Raw genomic sequence first — 18,587 nt, 5'->3', positions numbered from 1 at the left:
AGGAATGTATAACACAAATATACATTTATTCGGGAAAGTGGAGCAGATCGTGACAAATGCTGCCTTCCATTTTTGCCTCTGGATTTAGCTGCTAAGCATTTTGCTATTCTCCTTGGACAAATTATTCCATCCATTATGCTCAAAATAATCTTTATTTACTCTGGTTTAATTATTTTGTCTCTGCGGTTAGAATCAAATAGCTAAGAGTTGTGTATTGTCTAATAGTCACTTAAAACCATTATGTTCAAAAGTATTAGCAACTTCCTAGTGGGAGTATAATGCATTCTGGGGGTTGTGTAATAAGGTCTTTTCAGAACGTATTTCTCAAAAGAGATTTTATGCAAATGTGCAAGCCTAGCAGGTCTTTCTGAGGTACCTAACGGAATTAGGTTTCCAGTTCCCACTGAATATCCACCTGGGATCCCTCATGCTCTGAAGAAACGGGAGACTGTTTAGGATTCGGGCGGGCTCTCACCACCTTATAAGAGGGAGAAATCACAGGACTCCAGATCTAGGGGATTCAGAGGAAGAGAAAGGCAAGGACACGGCACAGGTCACAAATTCAGAATGAAGAAGACACTTTCCTGACATCTAGCTTCCCTTTCTGAGAAAGTTCACAGATAAGGAAGCCGGAGGCCAATTACAAGCAATGCACCAAAAGGCTGCGTCCACGTATGTAGGGGCACGTGCTTGCAGTGCCACAAATTTGTGCTGGAGTTTTGTGCCTCAGTACACGTGCCTGAATGTGCACTTTGGTGCAGGGCAAATTGTGCTGCTTTGGGCAAACTGACGCTGCCCAGCTCCTCTGGGATCTTCAGCCAGGAGGCTGGAGCCAGCAGCAGTATATAAATGTGCCCTGGTGAGCAACTCAGAGCTACTTGGCCTCAGGAGTATCTCAGGCCCAGGCAGTTGGTGTCTGGGGACACTGGCCCCTTGTGCCACCTGGACTGCTGCAGCAGCCCTGACCTGGAGTGGCGCTGCACCCTGTACCCACTGCAGCAGTCTGGCAGCAGGGACTGCTACCTGGCTGTGACCTGCTGCCATCTGCAACAGCATCTGCTCCCTCAGACCTGGAGCCCCATGGCTGCACACCTGCCGGACCCAGATGGGGACCACACAGCTACGTCCAGGCAGCCCGGTCCAGGGCTAGAGGCAGGTGCCTGGAGGGAGTGCTGTAGCACATACCCCACGTCAGCACCATGGCATGTGTCCTGCATAGTGTGTGCGAGTACCAGAGAGGTCTTTGAGCCCCAGTGGATGAAGGAGGCTCGCTGTGTAGCACAGCACATCCAGTGACAGCTGCAGCAGAGCCAGTCAGCCAGAAACAGTGTCGCAGGCAAGGACCGCCGCCTCCAGCAGTGGCACATGGGAGCCAGACTGTGGGACACCATCACCGACCACCTGCAGGTCCATCCCCACCAAGTAGGTCACCAGCCTTCTCACCACTGGTATCAAGCTGCCCACCCAGGGTCCTCCATCACTGCCCACTGCCAGGACATGCAAGTCCTGGGCCTACCGGCAGCACACCCACTCTATCTGGAGCATCTCCTCCTGCGTGCTGTCCTGATGAGTGTACTGCTTCCTCTGATGGGGGTGAGACCTGGCCCTGAGACCACCAGAGTGTGGCCCCTGCCAACCTGGCCATCACCCCGGGTTGGTCCTTGGACTCCTCCCTACTTCTGCTGCTGTCCCGCAGGAGCCAGGGGACCTGTTGCTCCGGGCTCCCCCCAGGCCTGGCTGTGGCACCTGGTCTGGTTTGCGGCATTTGCCCCTCGCTGCTGTCACTCCCGGCATGGCTCGGCATTGGTGGTGCCGCAGGCCTGGAAGACGTCCTGCCTCCAGGGCAACTAAAGCATCGTCCTGGAGAACCAAGCCTCCATGTGCCCCCTGGAGCATGCTTTGCCCTGCTTTTTTTAACAGTTGCTTTTGATATTGAGAAATCCCAGTATCAACTTTTGCAGTGCAGCGCAGTTTCACATGCATTGTGTATGGTTTGTGGCACCACCAACAAATCTGACGTCCCACAACCTGCTCAAGCGTGCTCGTCCGGGCATGCCCAAAGCGTCCTTCCTTGAGGGACAGACTGGCCGTATCGCCGAGTCTCACCTGCTTCTGTTACTGCTGACCTGGGCTGGGTTCAGACTCAAACAAGAGAGTCTCACAATTTTTTAAAATAAAGAACAGCTCCCAAAAGCTGTGCTCTTGTTCTTTATTCCATGTATGGTATCAGGATAGTAGGTTGGAGGCACATTCAAATGAGCTTGTTTTCTTCTGTCCGTTGCTTCTCTCAAGTTGGTTTTTATCTGCATTTTTGGCTGTGCTCCCTACATGTCTAACCTCCGAGGTCTGCCCAAGCTGCACTCTGCAATTTTGCCTGGGTCAAGAAAGAAGTACCTCTTCCCCTGGGGCAAGTCAGCCCTGCTAACCCTGGCCAAAGAGCCCCAAGAGACCGAGTGCCAACTCGACTTCAGACTCCAGGGAGATGCAAGACAGAAACAGCTTCCTCCTCATGTTTCCAAACCGAACCTGTTCTAACAACAACAGCCAGCTCTTACAAATGGGACGTCGTGGCTGGTGGGATGCCATCTGGAAAGCGAACACGGTGCTGTATTGTAAGTACCGTATTAGGCAATCATTTACAATGTCCCATCCCTGCGAGCGTTTGAACCATTTTGTGCTTTAATGAGTTTCACTCCTCTGAAGGTTGCACACAGGCACAGCATATGTTTGCTTGGCAGTTCAGCTGGAAAATGCCACCATCGGTCTCCGGATTAGAGCTTTTCAATAGCTGTCGACGCAGTCGCTGGGGGTTTATACAAGACGCAGCACCACCATCTCAGGAATATTCCATAAAACCTCTCCGTAAACATTTGAAAGAAAGCAATGACCTGCCCCAAACAATAAATGTCAAAACACTTGTCCTTCCTAATCACAACTATCTACCAGTTCCTTAATTATTTAGTGAACTGAAGGATGCTAACTAATCCATGCAGGCAGATACTGTAGCGGGGGCTCGGAGATTTGAAGCAGTGTTGCTTCAAAACATACTGGTGGAAGGTAAGAGGAACCGGTCACATCCTGGTACTTTCCTGCTACCCATAAGGCAGGACCATGGCTTGAGTTGTGCCACTCACGTCTGTAGGGCATAAACACAGTGATAGCCGGAGATGCTTCTGGCTCTGGCACCAACAGCAATCTGCCTGGACTCATTTATCCTGCTTCTGAGTAAGTTAACCCAGGTACAGCACCATACCACTGTGAACAGACTGCTTCTGGTCTGGGTATCCAGATAAACTAGCTTGAGTATCCCCTACTCATCACTGCTTTGTGCTCAGATATGCCCCAAGGGGCCGTACGGCTGCCTGGACTGTGTGGGGAAAGCAACTTGTGTGGAGCCATTGCCTTGCCTCTTAAGTAGATGGCCTTGGAGTGAGTAACAGGAGCAAAAGGAAGGGAATGGTTTCCTCCGTCAGTCCAACTGCCCCCCACACACCTTCCTCCAGATCGGCATTGCTGAGCCAGGACCCCACGGGAAGTAACACAGTATTAGTGCAAATGAGAAACTGCCTGTTTTCAATCCACAGCAATGGGCAACACTTTGCCAAGAGGGGATCAAGATTCCCAGAGACCACATCCTCCCCCAGCTCTCGGGCAAGAAGAAAGGCAATTCCCCATCCAGTCCCATATCACACAGGGCCCACCAGAAACCAGCGCTGACCTGACTGGAGTCATTTTGATGACAAAACCACAGACTCTTCCCCAGTTATGCTGTAGCACAAGACTGATGTTGTAGCCACGATGGTCCAGAAGTTATTACATTGGCCATTAATGTCTTAGCCCAGAGGTATTCAAGTCAGCAAGAGGTTCTCCACCAATGTGGACAAGGTTTGGATAGCTCTCACTTTAAAGAACTACGTGCATATCTGATTCCTCACATACTGCCAGGGCACAAGTCTGAAATCTCAGCTGAACTGTTATTTGTATTGGCATCATTAAACACAGCACTTGGCCTCATTCACCAGACTATTCCGCTTGAGAGAGAGAGGGAAAGATAATGAAGTTGTACCCTAATTAAATAATTAAAGGGCTCTTACATCAGCCTATAAGAAACTACTATAATTATTCACTTACATACATGTTGCTGCGATTTTCTTGCATTTGTCGACTGTCAGTATCCAAAGGCACGATGCAAAGGAGATGGACTTGTACACAGGTCACATCAGGTCCTCAGTACCAAGAAGCAGCTGCATCATGATGCAGACTAGCAATAGCACTAGCATGTCAGTCCTTGCAGTGAAATGTGTTATCACATCAAATCCTGTTACAATAGGCCTCCATCACAGCTACAGAAAGATCATTTCCTAAAATAGCCAAGGTATCTATTAGTGTCACCCACACAAGCATCTCTTTGAGTTGCAAAGATCTTTATCTAGCCTGAGACTAATCATTTAAACAAAGTTGAGATTTAACCACAAAAAAATTGATGAGACTAAAAATACTTCTAAAAATAAAAAAGGACCAATTAGTTTGCATATACTCCCCACAGTGTTTATAGAGGCTGCCAGAAGTACAATAAGACACCTACTAGCAAGTGATGTTTACGGATTAAAAAAAAAACAACTAATGACCTGATGTTAAACAGAGAAAGGACACAAGAGTACATGTCTTCACTTGTGCTACCACTCAAGCTGATTGCTCATCTAATGAGCTGAATGGTTCTTATAATTGTATGTCCATAAGACTTAGCTGAAGATACAAGTGCACTCTTTCTCTCTCTCTCTGGCCACAAAGAGGATGGATTTGTAAATAGATTATTCTATCGCTGGGAGCACTGAGGGAAGATGGATGGTGAAGTACTTAATTCCCTCAAATGGAATGAGTAGTGGAGGCTATCCAAGACGACTATCAAGATACCCAGCACACAGGCGCAGGTCTGCTAATTGGTACTGCACTGGTTACAAATCATGAAGATGAAGCAGCTTCTTTGACTCAGAGCTGTTCACAAAGTTGTTTAAATATTTAAACACCATAAGCAGGATTTTCCCAGAAGACAACACCCAAAATGGTGTTGGCTCGGCAATGCTACACTCACTAGCACCGCGACCGAAAGAGACATGGCGATCACAATTGACATGATGAACATGAGCCACCAATGCAATGCCGCAGCTGGCAAAGTGAGCAAAACTCTGGCTTGCATCCACAGATGCTTCTCAAGCAAATCCCAGGGTGTTGTCCTTCCGCTGTACTCGGCCTTGGTGAGGCCGCAGCTGGAGTACTGCATCCAATTCTGGGCTCCTCAATTCAAGAAGGATGTGGAGAAGCTTGAGAGAGCCCAGAGGAGAGCCACGCGCACGATCAGAGGTCAGGAGAACAGGCTTATGATGAGAGGCCGCGGGACTCCTCAGCCTGGAAAAGCGCAGGCTCAGGGGGACCTGGTGGCACCCTATAAGTACACTAGGGGTGAGCATCAGGATCTGGGGGAACAACTGTTTACCAGAGCACCCCAGGGGATGATAAGGTCCAACGGTCACAATCTCCTGCAAGACCATTTTAGACTGGACATAAGGAAAAACTTCTTTACTGTCCAAGCCCCCAAGGCCTGGAACAGACTCCTCCAGAGGGGGAGCAAGCACCTACTCTGGACACATTCAAGAAACATTTGGATGCCTATCTTGCTGGGATCCTTTGACCCCAGCTGACTTCCTGCCCCTGGTGCAAGGGGGCTGGACCCGATGACCTTCTGGGGTCCCATCCAGCCGTAATGTCTATGAAATCTATGAAAATGCTGGCATACCAGATGCCTCCATTACCAAAAACTCCTTTTCTGCTGCCTCCTAAGGCAGATCTCCATTCCAGTTCCTAGCTCTTTTACTAGTTCTTAAACACAGAGAGTGAAATAAAGTTAATAGGCAAGGGAATCTATTTGAAATGGGTGGAGATGAGAGAGAAACAAAAACCCCAAGAAACCTATTTGGCTTAAGCTTTCAGAAGTGTAGAGAATTGCTGGGAGGCAGGGATTTTGTAATAACTACTTCCGGTCTTTGCTTACTACCACTCCCAGGTGTTCATATAACTTGAGCTCACGTCGAGTATCTTTTAGACACTTTACCTCGCAGGAACGTTTCTTGAATACAATCTTTCACTCTAGTGACCATCCTGCAAGCATGGAGGCATGTCAATAATTTTAGTTTTGCAGCAGGCAACACCATGCTGTGACCTAATGGGCTGGAGAGTCTACCCTGAATGAATACTCAACAAGACTTATATGGGAAAGAGACAGTTTTTGGGAAGAAAAAAAATCACCAAGCACAATAGAAAAGACACCCTGCAGCATTCTCAGGGCCCATTTCTGCAACCTACTCCTCCTCTTCCCCTATGACACAGCTGAATTAAGGAATCGGTACAGTCAAACTATGCCTCAGGCATGTCATGAAATGACATCAGATCGAGGTTTAACGAGGAGAGTTGGGGTGGGGTAGGGAATAGCTAAAGAGCTAAGTCATCCTGAAAGGCAGGAAAGGCATGGAAATGGGGCTGATATACAACTGCTAACCATGCCTACCCCATCAGATTCAAAATCATAGCTGAGAGCAGTGACCTGCCTCTCAGCAGCACATTACTCCCAAGTACCACTGCTTTGAGTAGTGCATGAACATCACCGCAGAAGCACATGGCAGGTATGCAGATTGCAGTCCTGGCCCACCACTACCGATACCCCAATAACCAGGGTGTATGCACTGGGTCTCCCTGTCAACAGGGCCACTGCTATATCCCCATGTACCAATAGGGAGGCCTCACTGTCCCCCACTTCTTGCTCTTAGCAGCACTAGAGACCTCCGGTCATTTCATGTTAGGACAGGGGGCACGGTCACTCCCACAAGGTCGGGGCTACAGTGGCCCCCCACCATCTCATGATGCAATTCTTCACCTTGGCTTCTCGGTTGCTAACACTTCATAGAGCTTTAGGGGTGGAAGGAACCTCAGTGGATCATCGAGTCCAGCCCCTGCCCTTGGCGCAGAAAGAGCGCTGGGGTTCAGAAGACCAGGTGCCAACTGGTTGCGTTGGCAATACCTTGTTATTGCTAACATACACAAGGTTTGTTGTACATGACGTGACCACCAGCGACAAACCCTGCCCGTGGCTCAGAGGCAAGAGCCAGGAGAATCACTTGTGCATCACTTCCTGCGATGCTCTTTGAACTTCTTCCATCACCATTTTCAGGAGTGCGCAAGCTCTTGTTGGAAGGCGGCACAGACGGCAAATGCGGGGGAATGAAATGAGAGCCCACAAAAGCCAAAGCCAAAGGGCAGGATTCCTCCTTCAACCAGCATGTGGGCTCACACTTTTGTGCAAAGAACCAGCGTGAGGCTTTTGCTCCAGTGAAGTCCCACTAAGGCCCGGGGGACAGGAGATGCTGTTAAAACAAGGCAAAGGGAGCCACCTCTAGACACACTCACTTTGCTGGCATTCTGCCAGAGTAAGGACTACGATGTCTAGCTCCTGTACAAGGTCTTTGGGATTAAGGGACAAGTATCTGGTGGAGCTATTCCTGTACAGGATGGGGTGATGCAGGCAGGGGCCGCATTTAGGAAACGTTCAATCATTTGCAAGCGTAGCTGTCTGGATGACGCAGAGTCCAAGCCGGATTTTTACTAGCTTGCCACAGCCTTCATTTTACAGTCTAAATCTGAAGTAATGGGTCACCTGTGTACACACCCAACCATTTCTTCCCACCTTGAAGGTGTTTTGTGTCTGCAGTATGGGTAGAGTCCAGGGTAGAGCTCTGCTGCCATCTGCTGTTTGCACGGAGATGAGCAACCAGGCAGCTCCAGCAATGCAAAAGATGCAGCACCATGGCTCTGTACATGTGCAACTCTGCCCTCCTTGTGCCTCCATTCAGAGGCCAAGCACAGCCTCGCTCCTCATACCCCTGGCGACTGACTGCTGGTAACCCAGGGGCTGGGGCTCTGATCCCAGCCAGGTGTAGGAACAAGCTGGAGCAAATACCCCATACAGAGGTAAAGCACCGCTTCTACCACTAAGCGCAATTCCTTAGAGCAGCACCACACAGCTGGTCTCCGTCAGGTCCTGCATGGTATGTGTGCACATGTACATACCTACCTACTTTGCCACTGGTAATACAGGGAAATTCTAGTTAGGTTTGTGTACTAAAGAGCTCAACTCGCACTATTGGCTTTTGAAGTATTAGGCTCTAAATTAATTCCAGTTCATGTAAGTGCCCCCTTGTGAAACCTTCCTAAATGGAAATCCAGGTCTGAAGTGTAGCAGGTTTGGGGATGCGATGAGCCCTATTCTCACTGCCAGGGGCTGAATTTTGGAAGTGACATCTCTGGAAAAGCAAACTGAAATCAGAGCTCAAGTCACCTTCCCAACAAGACTGTTCCCTAAAATTCTTATTGCAGGCTAATAGAAGCAAATCCTGCTATCAGCCATTGGCACATGCCATCAATTAAAGAGGGCTCTCATTAAAGCAGGGTGGGAATTTTTATTAATTTCAGCAGCCCTCCACCGAGAGAGCAACAAGACCAAGGCAAGACAACAGGGTAGCACAGCACACAGTACCACAAGATGAACCCACAGGGCCAGATAGCACTGGAGTCCCAGCCAAGCAGAAGACACATAAAGAGCAACCAAGATTTTGTGTGCTCAACCTGCAGTGTTTTGCAGGGGCAAGATTTTCAGGAAGTTGCAAGCATCCATTGTCCAAAGTCAGACCCTCCTTGGCACTGAAGGAGAATAGCCACGTTTGACAGCTGTTGCCACTAGCGATACTTTGCCTCCATATAGCACCTTTATTCCAACAACCCTACAGGGCTTTGGAGACAGGCCTCCTCGCACCCCGAGAGAAAGGAAGTGTTAGAAATGCCGTAAAGAAAAACCATGTCACACATGAAACCAGGAGATGAGCCAAAGCTCTTAGGTGCCAGGCCTCAGTTTGGCAACAAAGCAACATTTCCTATCTTGGGCCCCAATTCAGGCAAGCATTGAAGTGCACGACATATTGACAGGTGTGTTGGTGGCAAAGAATAATTTTTCCAACTATCGAGTTGATCTAATAAAAGATATCACATTTACCCAAAGAACCTCGTCTGCCACATATCGACACGCACTCAGAAGTCAACAGGACTCAAGTGCATGGGTAGGTACTTCTCTGCATCAGGATCTTCTCCCAAACCAGAGCCATCAATGCCTTGGGGAAAACAAAGTGGGCTGGACCAAAACAGTAGAAGGCTGCAATCTGGCAGGGTAACCAGGCTGCCCCAGACCAATCTCTGAAAGCAAAGCAATGGAGAAGGCCTCCGTGCTCCACTAACACCCATCAGAGCATGGAGGGCAGGAAAGGGGTCAAGCTGACAGGGATCCCAAGGACAAAAGCAAAAGCTGAACTTTGTGCAGGAGACATAAGCAACACTCACCACACGCAGCACAGAAGAGACGCTCCATTTCCAGAACCAGAAGACAAGAGGCGTGCAGACATACCGACCTCGCGGAGGCAGAGGTGAAGGTTTCTTGAGTCAGGATGCACATGTGGGGGCTGTCTCCACAGCCCAGAAAACACTGGTACCAAGCCCAGAAGCCCATTTCCACAGGGGCCTATTATTCAAGCATAAGAATATGCTTGAATATTATCCACATATAAACCCAGACTTCCCCCCATAACTCAGCATCTTCTACCAGAGCATTTCAACTGCCTACAGATGCCCACATCATCAGCTACTTGCCCAGAGGCCCCCCATCTCCTTATAATCTTATCACATAAACCCTCCACCAAACTCTTCCACGCTTCCCAACCTCCCTCTCACCGAGGGAGTCCGCTTGCCAGCTTTTATAATCACCTGGTCCGTCTCAGCTGGGTGGTAGCTGACCTGTCACAGGTGAGGTCTGGCCTAACTCCCCAGCTATCCTGTGACAACACAGTTTCATCACCCAAGATGATCAGGCACTTGGAAAACAGTCATTTTCCCTGATGGTTAAAGGAGCGCTTTATACCGAAATCCAGCCTCCCTCCAGAGCAACCCTACCCATATAAAAAAGGGCTTTTACACCAGATCTCTTCTCTTTCTTGCTTGGTCTAAGAGTCTCTGATAACCAGGCCGAGAGAGAGAATGCGGGGAGGGGGATATTTTTGGCAGCACACAGCAATGTTGTTTTTAGCTGTCCTTGCTAATGGGTGTTGAAATCGGTGATCCCGGGAACCAGAGGTGCTTTCATGCCCATCAGGATAGAAGGTGCAGCTGTTCCGCTGGTATTCTGAACACGCCGAGAGAGTTTCTGGGAGGGCTAAAAACAGAAACCATGGCCGGTACAAGGCTGCATGCATCTGATCCGACTTAAGGCAGGCATCGGCTAGAGCACATGCAGTAATGCATTGAAGGAAGAATCTCTCCAGCTTTTAGGAGGCTTGCTGTCTTTCACAGGCTGACTCCTTGCTCGTGAGGGCTGAGCGAAAAGCCCAGTGGAAGAACTACTGCCGCTGATGTGAAAGGGAACAAGACACCTTGATGAACTTGATCTTTTATAAGACAGGCAAGCAGCTGGCCTAGGTGAAGGTCAGGTAGAAACATTTCTCTTCGGGAACGTCTTTGAGATGGGATTAATTCCATGCCTTTGAACTTTCTGGAAGTGACATTTATTTGGCTAAAGAATAATACGGTGATCGCACGCTATTCCAGTACACCTCGTTGGCCAAAGTCAGAGTTACACCAGAGCTGAATTTGATCCTAGCATATATTCATGGCATGAGAGGGTTTAGCAAGGAAAAGCTGTGCTTTTTCATTTGGCTAATGGACGTATGTTCTCCATCTGTGCAGGATCATCGCAGATCTGTGCGTTACACATAAAAGCCGGGTAGGATTTTGTTTTTAACACATTTAGTCCTGTATTGAAACTTACCTTTTAGCTTGTTTGCTTGCACAGATTGAGGCATGGTGGCCAGGAGAAGTCCTCTACTGCCCTAATTGTTTCTAGGCTCAGGAAAGTAAGAGGGGACTCGAGGGCACATCATACAACAGTCAGAGCTGGAAACTGCAACAAGACAGGATTTGTGTATCTGAAAAATATACAGCCATCAGAGCTAGGGACAGAAGTTGCACGTAAACCGGTATAAGTGATTGGAAACCAGATCAAATCTGTAACACAACAGAAGTTCAGGGCACATAAACCACTTTCAAAATGTCTGAAATCAGTTTAAGATAAACCTGGATGGATGTAGCATCAGACTTAACTGATTTAGGTTAAATCACTTCATTGAATGTCTGTCCCAGATCCCCTCCAGATTCAAATTAATTCACAGTCCCCCAGCATCCCAGGATGCTTTGCACATCCCCCTCAGACCCCACTTTGCAGGGTGGGCAGGCTAGGCTTGTCCCAAGCTGTCTGCCCCAGCCAAGCAGGGAGATGTACTCTAGCGCCCCCCCACTTCTGACCTGAGCCGCTGCAGGCATGCGGCTGCATTTCCAGAATCAAAAGTGAACGCCTGTTCGCTTGCTTATTGGTTCAATCTCTGCATCTTAGACTAACCTGAGAAGACTGAATGGATTAAACCTCAGGCTTTTTGACTGTCAGTACTAAGCCCAGCAGTGCAAGAGGACCTAATCCTACCAGGTTTATAGATTGCAATGGGAGCACAGGCTGTTCAGCGAATCACTGGCCCAGCCTTTAAGAGTCATTCCAGGTACTTGGTATTGGAATGAACACTCAAAAAAACCCACGACCAGACTGATAGTCTCTACTATCTAAAAGGGGACCCACCTGCAGGCAGAACTAGCCTGTTCCTTTGTTCACTTCTACAAAAGCAGCTCCAGGGCTGAGGTTTTTTCCCCAGAAGGTCAGAGTGTGCTGGCACTGGATGAGAGGGACATTACTGTCACAACAGAAAGCTATGCTCTCACCATCCCATTTGAGGCAGCCTTTGATTACTAGGGCAGCCTGCTGGTTGCCTTACATGAGACAGGATCAAACTACAGGCACATGCTACATCCTACCAGGCTTGCTCCCAAGCTGCAAAATCAAATGGGGCGTGAGAGCCATTGGCACTGTAGGGAAGCTTCACGTGAAGGTACTCAACTTCCAGAGACACGGGATCTGCCACAGAGGGGTATCTGAAACATGACAGTGGCTGATTGAAAAGCCTCAAATTCATTTTGAGGGGGCATCTACAGGCGAATAAGCTTGCTGAAAAGAAAAACAGTCAGCTGAGACAACGTCCCACCTGGACTGGAGACAGCAAATGAAGGAAGCAAGCACTCAACCAAACCAACAGGGACTGCTCGGTCATCACCCTCCATTTTCCAGCACTCCTAAATTTGGGGGCTGTATCCCACTGTCTCCAAAGGCTCCCTGAACCAGGATTATCATCCCAAACTTGGAAAATAAGGTCCTGAAGCAGTGCCAGGCAGTGTCCTGACCAGGACTGGCATTTGCCAGCTATGTGATTGCTGCGGCCACAAAACTGACTAGCTGCTGTGGCTTTCAGAGTTGCTAGTGGCCACTGCTAAAGCCTCGGGGACTGTGGTGGATTCTGCTCCCAAAAGCTGGCTGCTTTGGTACTAATGTTTTTGTGGACCGTTTATCCCTTTCTTTCCTAGAGGTAATGCTCACCGCGAACAAGATGCCAATGCAAGGCCTGCGTGCCTCCAAAATCCTGCATCAGCCTCGTTCTGAGGCAGAACTTGTGTGCAGCTCATTAACAGCCAATGTGAAGGGATGCCTGGAAAGGCCATTTGCAGTACAGGACAGCACATCGCATGGAGCCTCCAAAACCCAGGTGCCGTACTGCATATTCTTCATCACCGCCTCTGTGCACCGGTACCGGAGTCTCCCTTCTGCCAGGTGACATGACAGCAATGAGAGCTGGCTTCAAAGTGACTGGGGGTCCTACTCCATCTCCAAGCTCCAGTGCTCTGGGAAATTAAATTGAGATCCCCAGACACATCCTAACAGGAGGAAACTTTTTCTTTTTTAAAAAAAACATGTTGCGATTTTAGTCTGTCTCTTGCATTTCGTTTTCCCCCTGTCCACACCCATCATATGCATGTGTTTGATAGTGTTGTCAGCTCTCCCAGACCTCCCAAATCCTCCATGGCTCTTTCTGCCCCCTCCAGGTATTGATTCCTGAGTGGAGGGAGATGAGGGCTATTCCCACCTGGGCCTCTCGTCCCCAGGGGCAAGCAAGGGAGGAAGATGGCCAAGCACAGGGGGGTTCTGCCAGTCAGGACCAAGGTTTTCAGAGGGTGGAAACGTCTCATCACTGCTAGCCTGCTTCCAACCGTTGTTCAAAGTCCCACATCTCCCAAGCACGTGCACTCCAAACAATGGTAGAGGGAGTCCTCATTTCACCACCCTCAGCACAGGAACCTTGCAGGAAGGGTTCAAAGCAATAAGGGAGGGAAAGGTCTTTGCACAGAAGCTCTGAACCATCCTGTCTTTAGTCCTTGTGGGCCCTGGTTTCCCCTTCAAGGAACGGGGATACTAGAAAGCATTTCCCAGGCTGTATTCATTCATGTTTGCAAAGTGCCCCAAGATCTTTGGCTAGAAGTGGCACTAGACTCCAGCAGCAATAAGCAGCAGAGGAAAAGCCATAAAAACAGTCACTGATCTATCTCAATTATTAAGGCCAGACTGACTTAGCTCAGTTTCAGCAAAGCAGCACAAAGTCATATAGCGCCAACAGCTGAAGTGATAACATGCAGACCAGGCAGAATTTAACCCTCTGAATGAGCAACCAGGCTTCCCAGAACAGAAAGGCAATTACCGCTGAGGCCAGATGGTAAGTTCAGTAGTAGCAAGAGGATTTTTGATCCTAGCTAATCATAAGCAAAACCGGGTAAGCATATTCAGACACATCCTGACAAGTTCAGCTGCAACTTTGACCCCATAGTGTCCAAAGTCTGCACATCAAAAGCAGTCAAACAAAAATTCCTCTGCAAGAGGGAAGGAGGTACCCAAACTTCAGAGGTAGGAAGAAACCTGGCATTTTGCTTTGACATATTTAGCAAAGTTTATCTGCTGGAGATTTAATTTATGGAGACTGGAGAGGATCTCGGTCCACAGTTCCTATATAGATAGCAGAACAAGCAGGTTGCCCAGGACTCGCAGCTCTCCAGGCATGCTCAACACTTCCTCAGATTAGCAATAGGTAATTCTGCACATCTCAGAGTGGCATTCTTTTAAATGCCAACAGGAAGCAGATCAACATGACACACTTCCAAGCAGCCCCAGAGCATATGAAATGGCAGCAGACTCATTTTGCTGCCAGGAAACATGGCTGTAAAAGCGTTCAAGTAGTTCAGGCCCCGAGGCCTCGTGTGATGAAGTGGTTGCAACACTTGGATGGAAAATGAATTTGTGGCTAATAAGGCACAACATCAAGCTGCAGGGCAAAGAGTGCCATCCGGGTTACATGAGGAGGAGCCACCACCAAATTGGTCTGAGAAGGTGATACGTAGGGTTAGCTACCGATTCCTTTTTGGTTTTCGTTAGTAGTGTACTTTCCTTGTGCCATTCATGAGTGTTCAGGGTCATGTTCTCCTCCATTACACTGGTGTCACCCTATTGAAGTCATTGAGAGGAGCATTTGGCCCATTGTGCTGTCCCCAAGAGACACTCTGGACTTACCCTAGTAGAACCAAGGTAAGACGCTGGCTGAGAAGCTACTGATCTTTGAAGGGCCTTCCTCAAAGACTGGGAGGTTCAGTGAAGCCTGTCTGTTCCTACCCACAAACCAGTACAACAAGCCTCTAATACCAGTGAGACTGGACTGTGCAGGGCCAAAATCAGTCCAGGTGAAAGTGGGCACCCAAGTCAATGGAGTTGCTCTCATGTCAAGAAGATGTTTCTAAAGGAGGGCAGTGGTCACCCAGGAAGGCGATTCTTGGCACAGCTTTAACTGAAGTTCACCAACCCCACATCTGTTGGCTGAGTCCATGTACCTTTCCTTAGAGTGGCTCCCGGGGTGGAAAGCTCTGGGGTCCCCCCCCAGTGCACCCAATCACAGGCAGGTGTGCCATCAGGAGGCTGGGTAGACTAAGGGTTACAGTCAGGGACTCAGACTCAGGAGTTGTGGCTTCTTTGCTCAACTCTGCTATCAACTACCTAAAACGCCTCCATCTTCTTTTCTCTGTCTTATTAATAATGAGCAAAACCAATGGAAGATGGGTGCCAGGTCTGTGGATGCATAGAGCTGTGCTCTTTTCATGGCTTTCATTTGGCTGGCTTCCTTTCTTTCAACGGTTAGTCAGTCACGACCCCCCTCAGACCACTGGAAAGAGAGAGGCAGCAAAGCATGCTCTTTGGGGCAACACTGCCTAGTTTGAGCTCCTGTCTCCCCTGCCCATCCCTCCCTGAGCAGTACCAAGTTACAGGTGAAATACCCAGGTCCTCCATAGGACAGATACCCTTCGTTTTTATACTAAAGCCTTTTATTCCACTTTGCCAGAAAAACCACTTAGAAGCAAGTCGCTGGATCATCTGCCCAAGAGTTCAAACTGATGTCAGTTGAAGTGTCATTTCAGAAGGCCCTGACAACGCAGCTAGAGAGGAGGGCCTCAACATTTGTAGCCAGGGGTCCAGCTGCTTTCCCACTTTAAGAAAGGTTTAAGATGGTTGGAATAGTCTGTCTTTTCTGGCCATCCCTGCATTCAAGATCATGTCAAGAGTTCACGATATAATTATGATACCAAGAGGTGAGTAATAGTTGAAATTCCTTGGGCCAGACTCTTCAGCCACAGGGTAGGAGTAAATCCAATTAACTTCAGTTAGAATTACATGTCGCCTGGCAGGGAAGAATAAGGCTCTTGCAGTCAGACACACATTCCTCTGAGTTCTTCAAGCACAACAGGGAATTTATGAGGCCAAATTCAGTCAAACGCATCCTGAAGGAAGCAGGTGCAGGTCCTCTGGACACTCACGGGTCAGAATCCATGGCAAGAAGCAGTGGTGCATGTTGAAGATGTGCTATACATTGGTTAAAAGCTGAAGAGTGGGAAAGCAGTGCTACGTGAAATGCAAGCAGTCAGTGCTAGAGGCAATACCTTTTATTAGACCAACTAGGCAATTGCAAAAAAAAAAAAAAAAAAAATCTTTATCTGCAAGCTTTTGGGGTCACACGTCCTTCCTCAGGCATAGGAGAATGCAAAGATTATAACATTTCACCTGTGTTACGTGAAATGGAAATTTGAAGTTGCACTGAAATTTAGGAGCGTACGACCCAAGTGAAATGTGCAGGGAGAAGGGTACAGAGAAGGGTTTGTTTAGCTGGCTGGCAATGCAGTGAAAAGTTTAAAGATATGCACATCTGACTTGAGATCAACCCGTCCTCCACACTGCCAGGTCCAAAGTCCTCCCTAATGCAAGCAAGCACATGTCTCCAGAGAGAATGGACCAGGCCTAGAAGCTCCTTGTGCACAACTACTGCATGCCTGTTGGTACAAGTCACACCACATCACTTGTTCCCTGCCTCCCTTGTGAGGGATGCCTCACCCTCTCCATCACTATCTCTCTCTGGAGTACAACAGAGGGAGGGAATGCCCGACTCACCCCACGCTCTTTGACCTGAGCCAAAGCAACAGACCGGTGGTTGACTACAGGGTCTTCACCCTCCACAGAGCTGGACGGAGCTGTACCAGGGCTGAGGAACTGCAATGTAACAAGGGACAGGAGATCTTCCTCTTACCCTCTGCTTGTGGTGAACCTATGGCTGGACAGATCCATCAATCATATCAAACCTCTTCCCACAGACCAGTGGGAAAGGCGGTGTAGCCGGGCAGGGGGTGCATGGCCAGCCTGGCAGCTGCTGTGGGAAGAGTCTTACGGAAACCAGTGTCAAGCACTTTAACACTGGTTTCTGGTGGAGTCCTGCTGCATTCACCATGGGAGAAAGATGCAGGAGGTCGGACCAGCTCCCTGAATGGTTCCTTTGGCCCTCCGATTCTGGGAACGTGCCGTTTGGAGGGAACACGTCATTTGGGCCACAATGGGCACGTGCATTAGCCAAGGTGCTCTTTCTGGCCGTGCCTAACTCCTCCTTCCCCTTCATGTATCTATGTTCTCCACCAGCACAGAGCAATGGCATTTTGGAGCATAATTATCATTCCTATACTTCAAAACTGCAACTGCTCCAGCTACAAATCAACGGGAAGCTTCAAGCAACCTGCTTAATTAATACAGGAAAAGGAAGGTAGATATTCTTTATGCCTTGGGTGTCAGAGCATTACAGCTGCACACAGTCATTCTAGCAAGAGCAATATTATGGGGACTGACATGAAAAAGCTGAGCTCAGTAAAAGTGTACCACTGCCACCAATAAATCCAGACTCTCTCTTACATTCTTCAGCGGGAGGAGAGGGAGGAGTACCTCACATTTTCTTTAAATCCCAACTAAATACCAGCAAAGAAATGCTCGACATTCCAGATAAAAGTGTTCTTCTTCAAACGAATCTTTGCCTTGTTGCATTTAGACTCGGGGTGTCATCTTCCTGGTTAACCTGAGCTGGCATGTTTTCAGCATTATGAAAGTCCTTAACTCTATAAATTATAAGCAACAACATTTTGGCTGTGACCATCTGAGCAGCCCACATCAGTGGACCTGGTTTGTTCCGGCAAGCAGAGTTGCTCTGGAGGCTTTCAAAGAGCCTGGAGAATAAATTGCTTTAATTTATTCCCATACAGCTGACATTCCTACCATGCCATCACTCACAAGCAGGGATTTGTACATTAGAAACTCAGACTCGCCATCCCAGGCAGGCTCCAGTCCTGAGAGGGGAGTTGGGGCGTCTGGAGGAATCTTTCCACTTCAAGACTCTGCACTGGCTCAAGCTGCTGGGAGCAGGAGCCCAAAATTCATTTGATGGCCCCGAGAGGTAAGCAGCCCTTTCCATTTCTGGCATACTGTGCACTGCCTTGCATTGGGGTTTTTATTTTCAGTTCAAGGTCTACAGAGGCACCAAATCTGGCCTTTCTTCAGCTACTACAATGCAAGACATGCTCTGGCATGCAGTCAGGCATGCAAGGTGGGACAGGGGGTCTTGGTTATATGGGTGGGATGACTCATTTGGAGACCAGAACAACTCAGGAACAGAGACAAATCTGCCTGGGACACAGGCCCTGCGATTCCAGTGTCTGACTTCCCACACCACAATGCTTAGATGCTAGGGTGACAGCCACTATGACAACGACAAAATGCAAAACTCTAGCGCTCTTGGTTCAGAGATGGCACCTTTTATTCGACCAACTAAGAAATTGCAAAAAAAAAATCTTTTTCTGCAACCTTTGGGGCATGCACCTTTGCTCAGGCTCAGGGGAAATTCAAAATGGTAAAAAGTCCCCATAGGTAGAAAAAAACTTCATTTTTGCAGAGGAAGCTGAAGGTGAAACTGGGGCTTTCAGCTGTCAGGGCTCAGCACAGATAGGCTGAGGTGTGAGGAGAGAGAAGACACAACTCTCGGTTGCTGTTTTATACTCATTTGGGATTCGGAGTACCACGGCCTCCATCCTCAAGTGGCTCATTGGGGTATAAGGCCCCAGGGAGGAGGCAGCAGCACTTTTGGGAAGGGGGAGAAAGAAAGTCT

At 48.6% G+C, this 18,587-nt stretch overlaps 1 long non-coding RNA gene across 2 annotated transcripts in view; it reads right to left on the bottom strand.

Moving 5' to 3' along the window:
* Positions 1 to 18,587, bottom strand: part of LOC102380565 — a 41,523-nt gene that overhangs the window by 19,869 nt on the left and 3,067 nt on the right. The window contains exons 2-3 of one of the 2 annotated variants that reach the window (XR_003094822.1): positions 12,623 to 15,994; positions 10,916 to 11,072 (exon numbers count right to left, since the gene is read on the bottom strand). This is a non-coding gene — a long non-coding RNA (uncharacterized LOC102380565). Of the gene's footprint in view, positions 1 to 10,915; positions 11,073 to 12,622; positions 16,553 to 18,587 lie in introns of those variants that run through there. The other variant, XR_001358273.2, reaches the window with a different exon arrangement.

Source organism: Alligator sinensis, unplaced genomic scaffold (genome assembly GCF_000455745.1).
Source record: "Alligator sinensis unplaced genomic scaffold, ASM45574v1 scaffold741_1, whole genome shotgun sequence".
Lineage (NCBI taxonomy): Eukaryota > Metazoa > Chordata > Crocodylia > Alligatoridae > Alligator > Alligator sinensis.
The sequence above is the reverse complement of the archived record's forward strand: the minus strand, read 5'-3'. Positions and strand labels throughout refer to the sequence as shown.